Genomic DNA, 10375 nt, shown 5'->3' with positions numbered 1-10375 from the left:
ATCTAATGGACTGTGTGCATTCCTCCTCCCCACTCCCCACCATTCTTCTCGGGGGAAACGATTTTTAAAATCACTCGTTTTCATTTTGAACATCAGGCTGCTAGCATTTCAACCGCACCCACTCACCCTCTCACCCCCGTTTCCTACAGTCGGAACTGCCACCCGGGCCCACTTACCCAAGCCCCTGAGGGCGGACAGTTTAGAGGCGACCAGGACAGGTGCAGCCTTGAACAGATACGCGCATCCATTCACATCCCTGGCCCTGATCGAGGACCCGGAGGAGCCACCTCTAGGCCGCCCGGGCCTCCGCCTACCGGCGGTCGCACTCCGCCCCCTCGGTCCGTCGGGGTCCCCGCATCTCGCGAGGCGGGGCGGGGTGGCCGGAGCCTCGCTCCCCCGGCGGCGCGCAGCTCGTCGCGGGGCAGCCGGACGCACACGGCTCCGCCGGGATCAAGCCCATCCATCGCGCGCGCGGCCGCGGCCACAACTACTTCCGGGTGAGCGGGTCGCCGACCCTGTGGCCCCGCCCCTCCGCCGCCTCCGCCTGCCGCTCGGGCTGCGGCTCCTCCCGGGGGCTGGTTTCCCGCTGCCTGAGCCGCGGCGTCCCGGGGACACCGGCGTGACTGGCTGACCGGCCGCCGGCACCTGGAGCTGCCGTGTCCAGCCCGGCCCGCCTGGCCGGGGACCTGGGACCGAGGTCGCCCTCCGCGCCCCTCGCCCTTTGCTCCCCGCTCTTCGCCCCGGCGGGCTCCCGGCGGGCGGGCCGCGCTCCGGCCCTTCCCGGGCGGCGCCGCCGCAGCCACTGCCCGCGTCCAGGGACAGGTAAGGGCTGCTCTTCCCCGCGGTCCGGGGGAGAGCGGGGACCGGGGCCCCCTTTCCCGTCCTCTGCAGCCCGGGGTCCGCGCCGCCGCTGACCCCTGCTGGGGGCCGGGCTCCGCTGGAGCTGGCCGCGTCCCCGGGCGGGCTCCGGGGTCAGGGTCGCCCTCCGCCTCCCGCGTGCCCGGCTTCTCGCCTGATGCCGAACGCGCACCCTGCGTCCTCGCGGGGGGAAGAGGTTGCTCGCCTTGTAGCAGATGAGCGGGCTGCTGTCCCTCTGCCCCGGGTTCCCGTGGCGCCTTCCCCTCCTTCCCGGACGCGGCACTCTCGGGTCTGTCCCAGCCGGTCCACCCGGGGAACAGTGTCGGGCCGGTGGAGGGCGTAGCATTTTTTTTTTTTTTAGTGGCCTTTTTTTTTTTTTTTTTCTTCCTCCTTGACCCGAACTGAAGTGCAGGCATAACTGGCGCTGGCTAGGAGTGTCAGGCTTCATGCTTGACTAATAGGGGGTGCTATGCACACCCGGGTTGTTAAGTTATATAGTCCAGCCAGGCCTGCTTCTCCTGCCTGGGAAGATCCTGTGGGAAGCAGGAAGACCTACGGAAACCCACCTTGTTTCCTTTCTTATGGGGGGGCAGAGCGGGGTGAGCTGGGCAAGCGGAAAAGTTCAGGGGTTTGCTCTACTTTTTTCACTGCGGGAGATACAAATAATCAGGCTGCTGCGATGTGGCTAGGGAAATATTTTTATCCTACACTTTAATTTGTAGCTCATTTTCTTTGAGTTTCCATTTAATGACTCAGCATTTCTGCCATCAGTAGAAGAAAAAAAAAACCTGTCGAGTAGGTTAATTGACTCAAAGGTGTGTGAGGATAACAGAGTGGCCATTCCTTTTTTTTTAAATCACGATAGGAAGAGAGTGTGGATACAGTGATGGCATCTGAGAGGGAGAGGCAGAGGCAGGGGATGGATGGCTGATTTTCTTAATGTTTAAAATAACATTTTTTCAAGATAACATTTTATTTTGGGGATAAATCTGTTTTTGGAGGAGGCACAGTGTTGCAGATAAGAGTGAGTTGGCTGGGATTGGAGGCTTGCTGTGGTTTGACAGTCTTGCAGAATTAACCCTGTTTTACCAACATCATGTTCTGTTTAGCAAATACAGAGATGATGATCTAGTATTCTAGGGATGTAGTATAATAAGAATTTTGGAAAGGATGATTCATATAGGAAGTTAGGTCACTACTTGGTGAATCATTGATTTGGATCTTAAAATTGGAGTAGAGGAAAGCTAGACGTTTGTTGCTGCCTGTTTTATTAGGTGCCTTCACTCATTTTATAGGAAGTGTTGTATCACACTTGGTTAAGTTTGTTGCTGGATATTTATTGTCATGAAGTGTGGTAAGGAAATAAAAGTTGAACTTTTGCAGAATGTTTGGGTGTAGAATTGTTTGTTAGTTCCTAGGTGGATTGTTGTGATTTTTACCCATATTTTGCCCAATGTGGAAGATAAATGAAGGGCTCCAGAAATAACATCAGTGAAAAGGAGAGCTACCATCCTTAAGGTAGGGACAAGTTCACTGAAAGAACCTGCAGTATACGAAATAGTCTTTTGAGTGAAAGGTTTGACCCATTTTGCCAATCTATCCTTAAAAATGTGGAATGAGACTATATCTAGTGACTTATTTACTTAAGTTCTGGTGTAGAAGAAAGTGTGTCCTGAAGTTGTCATTTATTATTGGAATGAATTCATTTAAAACTAGAAATAACTTTTTTATGCTGAAATGTAACTTGATCCTTTTGGCTTTTAAAATGTTAAGCAAAATAACTTTGAATCACAGAGTTCTTGATACTCTTAGACTGTTTTCCTTTTCTTCTTTCTGGAATTCAGCTTATTTTACCTTGATTCTCATTTATAAAGAACTTCAGTTATCTGTGATAAAGTAATGGTAAGTTTACCCTGTTGGTCTTGCTTACCAAATTCCTTTAATTCTTTGACTAAATTTTGGCATCTTGTTTCCTAGATTATTGATTCTTAATGCAGAATGTGCCCTAATGCTGCTTTTGGTTTTTGTCCAGCCAATAGTGACATAAGAGTTTCAATTCCCCGTGATCAGAGATCCCCTTTCGGAAAATCCCCTGTGGAAACCACCGTCACCATGCTGATGGTCTGGACAGGTAGATACTGAAGAGAAGCCTCCTTAGGTCAGGATTTAAGCATCTCTGCAATGAAAGAAAAAGTGATAGGGAGAATATATTTGACAAAGTAGACTCTTTATCTCTGAAAACAAAAACAAAAACAGATCTTTACTAGAAATGAGAGGGAGGGAGCCGTTTATTGCAAAGCTCTTTGTGAACTGGTTACCCTGCTCTTGGTGTAAAAAGGAACAGAATTGATGATGGATAGAAAAAAAATCTCCCTGCAGTGTGCTGGGAATGTCGATGAGGGTCACTTAAGAGGAAATAAATTCTTCTGTCCGCACCATAAGATCACTGCACCTACAAAAGGCCCTTTCATAACCTTTTCCTTTTAGATAGTTGCTTTCTCTCTGGAGACTCTGAATGGAGAGATGGTCCTTTAACCAGGAAAACATACTACTGTGTCCAGTTTGCAAATAACGAGTAGACTTTATGACCATCATTTCAGAACTCTTAAACTTCAGAAGGAAGAAATTGAGCAAATTTACCCTGTGAGTAAAATATCTGTCCATTTCCTCCATTTTCCCCTATAAGATGATAGATAGGACACCTGTGGAAATCATTAAAATATTTTTTAAAAATTTATTGATTTTAGAGAGAAAGAAGAAGGGGGACAAAAAGGGGAGGAACATCAATTTGTTGTTCCACCCATTTATGTAGTCATTGGTTGTTTCTTGTATGTGCCCTGACTGGGGATCGAACCCGAAACCTTGGCATATCCAGATGATGCTCTAACCAACTGAGCTACCTGAGCAGGGCAAAATGATTTTGTGTGTGTGTTGCCCATTGCACTTTTAAAGCTTATTGGCCTATAATAAATTGGGCCAGAGTTAAAAGGAATCAAACAATGGGCTAAAAACTGGGTTTATCATGTTATACTTTTTCATTTGTTCTATTATTTCTTTATTTTGGTGGGAGACAGAGAATTCTATTTCTTTTAAAAAATTAAAAAATATATATATTTGTATTGATTTCAGAGAGGGAGAAGAAGAGAGAGATAGAAACATCAGTGATGAAACAGAATCATTGATCGGCTGCCTACTGCACGCCCCTTACTGGGGATCAAGCCCGCAACGCTGGCATGTGCCCTGACTGGGAACCGTGATCTCCTGGTTCATAGGTTGATGCTCAACCACTGAGCAACACGGGCCAGGCTATTGTATTTCTTGAAGAAACTCTGAGATTTGTTGCATATGCATGCTTTTGTTTTGGTCTAGTGGTGGGGACAGCAGTAGATAAGAGTAGAACTGGTTAAGAAGAGGGGAAAAATGGCATACATGGAAGGAGAATGCTCACATTATGGATTCAGTAGATTTTTGTAGGACATTTTAAAATTGATAAAACATTTAAAAAGAAAACGTTATATAGTGAAAAGGAAAACTCCTTTCTATGCTAAACTTTTCTCACTCCCCCACCCTCTAATCCAAGCAATCACTGTTAATGGTTTCCTGTGTACCCTTCTCCAAATTTTCTATTACATATGTAATCACATATGTTTAGGAGAAATGTCCTATTCCTTTCATTCTTACCCTTGATATGCTTTAGAGCTCTTTCTATATTAGTACATATGTCCATCTGATTTTTTAAAACTTTTTAATTGAATTTATTGGGGTGACATTGGCTAATAAAATTGTGCAAGTTTCGGGTGTACAATTCTATAATGCAACATCTGTATATTGTATTGTGTGCTCACTACTCTCATTCAAGTCTCCTTCCATCACCATTTATCCCTCCCTATATCCTCCTCTACTTCTGCTGAACCACTTTCCCATCTGATTTTTTTTAAAATATATTTTACTGATTTTTTACAGAGAGGAGGGGAGAGGGATAGAGAGCTAGAAACATCAATGAGAGAGAAACATCAATCAGCTGCCTCCTGCACACTCCCCACTGGGGATGTGCCCACAACCAAGGTACATGCCCTTGACTGGAACCGAACCTGGGACGCATCAGTCCGCAGGCCGACGCTCCATCCACTGAGCCAAACCAGTTAGGGCCCATCTGATTTTTTAAAAAGACTGGATGTCCTGCCCAATGTAGATGAACCATAATTTATTCATTTCTCATAATTTATTTTGCCATTTCCTATTAATAGGCATTTAGATTGTAGTTTTATACAAATGCTGCTATAGTGAACAACTCATTTATAAGTCTTTGTACTAGTCCATGAGTATGTGTATGGAATGTATTTCTGAAAGTGTGATTGCAGTATTGTGAAATCTAAAAATTTATTTCAATCTTATGTTTGGCTTTATTTTATAATAGAAGTTAACTTATTTCTTAACCTTGCAGAAGGAGAAAGGAGCTCTTAATTACTTGTATTACTTATTCTTTTTTCCATTTAAAAAAATACTGCAACTGTATTTTATAAGACAATTTAAAACATTTTAGAGTAACAGGTAGTTAATTTTATTTGTCCTGGTCAGGATAAATATACTGTAGCTTAAGGACTGGTAACTGTTATGGACAAATCACTTCATTTATAATTGGTAATAGTTAAATGAATACCTTTCGTAGTAGGTTGATTGTTTTAGAACTTTATGACCAATATCGATTAAAAACATTGTATATCGTTTAACTTCTTGCCCTGCTGAAGTCTGCTACTATGTTATTAGTCATGAGGGAAATAAATAACCCAAGTCTCTTTTTCCTTTATCTTCTTCATCCCAGTCTATTCATAATAAAATAAACCTCTGTGGAGTTTGAGATCTAAAAATCCTTTTGCAAACCAGAGTGCTATTGATGGGTTAATTTCCCAAGGCAGGAGGTAGGCACAGATTCAGTCTTTATTTTGCAGAGTGTGGTGAGCAGGATAAAGGAGGTTTAAAATTTTTAATTTCTATGTTACGTAGCTCACTCATGACTAGAGGAGATTCAGGAATCTTTGCCCTTTTAACATGAGAGAGACTAGAGAAAAATAAAAGTGCTATGGGGCTAATGTGTTACGATGAAGTTGGAACTTGTGAGTGGCAGTTTCCCTGGCTGGTGCCCAGGGTCTATTTTGAGGCCTTGTCAAAGCTTGCCTGACAGAACCTACCACATAACTGTAATCTGTCCTGGTCCTGCTGTGAATCCGGAAGGCCTGCGGTTTAGGGAAAGTGGCATCCACAGAAGAGGGAGCCTGTAAAGGACATTTGCCTTCAGAAGATTAAGGCTACATTGTGGGGTGAAAATCTGCTTAGCATGCATACCCTAGGATCCAGTGTTTTGTCTTCCTTTTTAAAGGAAAGAGCATGATCAAGGAAAACTAATGAGGAAAGTGTTTTAGGAAAATGTGCACACACAAGAGCACAGACAGGACCGTATCAGTATTGATATTACATTCTGGTTCTGAGAGTGTGTGCCAAGAATCAGCCACATGTTTTACAACAGGGGAAAACCATTATTACTACTGGCATAGGGAGGCCATGCCCCTAGTTGAAATAGTTTAATTCAGAGACCTTCACACTTGTCATTGGGATCAAAAGGACACTGGGAGTGTTGAGCTGTTTTGCAGGATTATTTTGACTTCATGCAGAGATTAGCTTCTGCCCAAATTCTCATTCTCTTCTTCCCATAGAGCTGTTAACAGTGCAATATCATGAAGTTATCTCTTTAAACTCTTGGTTATTATCAGATGGTAGCTCCCAGCATAGCTGCCTGTACCATGTGCTTCTCATAAAAACCTTGGAGTTTTCTATACTTAGAGAATGAAGCGCTCGAGTTTAAAGTTCTTTAACTGATCTCACTTGTTAGACTAGAAAGCTGTAAAAGAGCTTAGGGCTCCACCCTTTGGACCAAGGTCCATGTCATCATTTTTAATTGTAACCTGTATTGCAGTAAAGGTTGTTTGAGGAGTTTGGCATATAGACTTAATTTACAGATGCAAAGCCTGTGTCCTTTCCTTTACTTTAGGTTAGGTTGTGACTTCAGGAAATTAGTTTTTTCTTGCCCTTAGAAATTTGGTTGGTAGCATTTGATGATGAAGATGTTTTTAGTATTCAATGTGAGAAGAAAAAAATAAACTGCAGTGTTTTTGGTTTTTACCCCTTTTCTATTCCTATTATCTGGTTTATTCCTGTTATCTTCCTTCCCTGTTTCAGCCTTTTACTCCTCCCCCTCCTCCCCCCAAAAAAGTGAGGTTAGAGCAGCGCAGAGGTGAGATGGTGGAAAAGAGGTTGGGAAAGTCTCAGAGTACAAGCTTTACTTGTACAAAACATGCATATGAGCATGTTTTGATTTTCAGAAGTGGGATATTAAAACCTTTTTAAAAGAATCATAGTTCATCTTTTCCATTGTTTTCACTTTGAGCTCTGTATATCTTGGTTTTCCTTCATTATGAACACCAACATTTTAACTAGTTGGTTTTTTTTTTTCTTCACACAAGGACATGTTCATTGACTTTTAAGCCGGGGGGGGGGGGGGGGGATATCAGTTGGTTGCTTCTCCTACACGCCCCAAATGGGATCAAACCCACAAATCCTAGGTATGTGCCCTGACCAGGAATTGAACCTGAGACCTTTTGGTGTATAGAACAACACTCCAACCAACAGAGCCACACAGGCCAGGGCTTAACAACTTTTGCTATAAAATATATCTACTGCTTTAGGAAACAAATTAAATTTTTTTAAAGTGTGTTTTTATTGATTTTTAGAGAGAGAGAAAGGGATAGGGAAAGAGAGGAAGAGAGAGGGAGGGAGAGAAATATCTATGAGAGGGTTGCCTCCTGCACACCCCCTACTGGGGATTGAGCCTGCAACCTGGGCATGTGCCCTGACTTGCAATTGAATTGGTGACCTCTTAGTGCATGGGTGGATGCTCAACCCCTGGGCCACATAGGCTGGGCAACAAGTTTAATTTTTAAGTTACTTGTTCTGATCGCTTTGTTATTCTTTCAATACCCCCCACTTTTTTAAGTGGAAACATTTTGCCAGCTAGGAGCAATCTTTTGGCTCTCTGTTTTCTAAGTTAACGAGAGTACAGTATAACTGTATGCAGAGGATTAGGATGTTTAAATATTTATTTTCCTGTTAAATGGTTTAAATCATTAATAATAACAAACAGTACAGTTAGTAAGCATACATGTTGTTGCTTTAAAAAAAAATTCAGTTAAGTGACCCAAGGATTATAAGACTAAAGAAAGTAATGGGGGGAGGGGGGATCAGTTTTGGAGTAGATGTTTCTTCCCCTGTCGTGGATATTACTATATCTAAGTGGATCGTCAAGGAAATGAGACAGTCACTGTTCACCTCTGTTACCAAACTCACCTTTTGTTACCCATCCCAAGTTGTTGTTTTCCTAAATTGTGGTAAAATATACATGACAAAATTTACCATTTAAGCCATTGTTTAAAAGTATTTTTTTAATTGATTCAGAGAGGAAGGGAGAGGGAGAGAGAGATAGAAACATCAGTGATGAGAGAGAATCATTGATTGGCTGCCTCTTGTACACCCCACACTGGGGATCGATCCCACAACCTGGTCATGTGCTCTGACTGGAGATCTAACTGACGTCCTGGTTCATAGGTTGATGCTCAACCACTGAGCCACGCTGGCCAGGCATTTTCTCTTTATTCTTATAAAAAGGAACCAAGTGTTGGTATTAGGACTTTTATGAGTAGAAGTAAGTGCAACTTAAGGGGAACTCATTGCATATATCGCTGGATTGGAGTGGCACTTGGATTAGCTACTCTCACAGCTGTGCTGTTTGTTCGCTCTGCTCTTCTCTGCAATCATTCCCCATGAACATTATACTTATATTGCATTATGTCTCCTTGTTGCCTTCTGGTATCTTGCCTACCATTCAGGATATTTGTTTGCCCTTTCTATCTAAGGCAGGTTTAAGCTACACAAAGCTGACCAACAAGCATGGCTCCAAAGAGGGAAAATGTTGACATCTTCCTTTCTCATGTAAAAACTAGAGGCCTGGTGCACGATATTCGCAGTCCAGGACCCCTCGGTGGACATCCCTCTCGCAGTCCAGAGCTCTTGCAGTCTGGGACTCCTCGCTCCTTACCAGCTTCTGGCTGAGCAGTGCTCCCCCTGTGGGAGCACACTGACCATCAGGGGGCAGCTCTTGTGTCTGCCCCCTGGTGATCAGTGCGTGTCATAGCAACCAGTCATTCCGCCATTTGGTCGATTTGCATATTAGGGTTTTATTATACAGGATTCTTTTCTCATATAAAAATATATCGTGTTGCTATTATTTTTTTTTTCCAGTGAGTGAGCTACAGGGGGTGGAAGGAATCATAGAGGCCTTCAGGGAAACCTGAAAATTTCAAATAATTTTTCCCTGATAATAAAAACTTGTAGACTTAAAAATTGATGTGTTTTTTCCCAGAACTTTGAGGACATTAGTGGTTGCTTTTTTGTTCTAATTTGACCTTTTGATTTGAGTCAGATTTTTAATTTTAAAGGTTAATTCAATGGTGTTTATTCTGTTTAAAATTAGCAATGTGTTTTTCATTTACTTCAAATTTCATTATGTCTCTGAGAGTGATGGTTAATGTTAAATCTGGTAGAAAATTGTGGTTTTACCAGAGATGACCAACATTAGTTTTTAGTCCTACTTTGTTTATTGAAAACCAAAAAATATTGTGGAATGAAATTAAGAAAATTTTTTTATTGCAGTTCTCAGTTCCTGTGACTCTTGTTTACTTAGTTGTCTACCTTCTCATCCAGTTACTTTTCCCTCCAACATAAAAATTTTCAAACACACAGAAAAGTTGAAAGAGTTCTGTGAACATGCATGTACCTGCTATCTGGATTCCACTATAATGTTTTATTATACTTTATCACCTATCTATACTCTATATTCATTCCTCTTATCCGTTATTTCTACTTTTTTGGATGCATTTCAAAATAAGCAGCAGATATCAGTACACTTCAACCCTAAATATTTCAGTATGTGCATCATTGACTAGAGTTCAATATTTGCTTAGAGGTCTTTTTCTTTTGGAGTAAAAATTGCAGAGACTGGCCAGGTAGTTCATTTACACCAAGTCCCGATACACCAAGGTTGCAGGTTCGATCCCCAGTCAAGGCACATACAAGAATCAACCAATGAATACATAAATAAGTGGAACAACAAATTGATGGGGACTCGGCTGACACAGTGAGGATGTGGCCAGAACAGCCTCACATCTGGGCTCAGTGCAGGGGACTAAGACCCTGGCCCGCTGGAGACCTGCCTGGGACACAGGACGCTGAGGATGCTCCCGTCAGCAGGGCTGGGACAGTGATGGCCGAGGACAGGATCTGCCCTGGGGAGCCCCAGCCTCAGGAGCCCCTGCCTGCTCCTTGTCCAGCCCCAGGCAGCTCTGCCACTGCCAGCATCAGAACTCGGGGGAGGGAGGAGTCGGGGTACAGGTCCAGGGGCTTAGGGGTG

The 10375-nt window shown here is 43.2% G+C and overlaps 1 protein-coding gene across 15 annotated transcripts in view; it reads left to right on the top strand.

Annotated features, from left to right (window-relative positions):
* Positions 1 to 304: 304 nt before the first annotated feature.
* LRRFIP2 (LRR binding FLII interacting protein 2) overlaps positions 305 to 10375 on the top strand; it is a 105849-nt gene continuing 95778 nt past the window's right edge. For 10 of the 15 annotated variants that reach the window (XM_023760896.1, XM_023760895.1, XM_023760897.1 and 7 more), the window contains exon 1: positions 305 to 497. The gene's annotated coding sequence lies outside the window, so the exon portion shown is untranslated. Of the gene's footprint in view, positions 498 to 2195; positions 2377 to 10375 lie in introns of those variants that run through there. The other 5 variants (XM_023760898.1, XM_023760899.1, XM_023760900.1 and 2 more) reach the window with 5 other exon arrangements.

The sequence above is a fragment of the Myotis lucifugus genome, unplaced genomic scaffold (genome assembly GCF_000147115.1).
Source record: "Myotis lucifugus unplaced genomic scaffold, Myoluc2.0 scaffold_195, whole genome shotgun sequence".
NCBI lineage: Eukaryota > Metazoa > Chordata > Mammalia > Chiroptera > Vespertilionidae > Myotis > Myotis lucifugus.
This window is presented reverse-complemented; position numbering and strand designations above follow the sequence as displayed.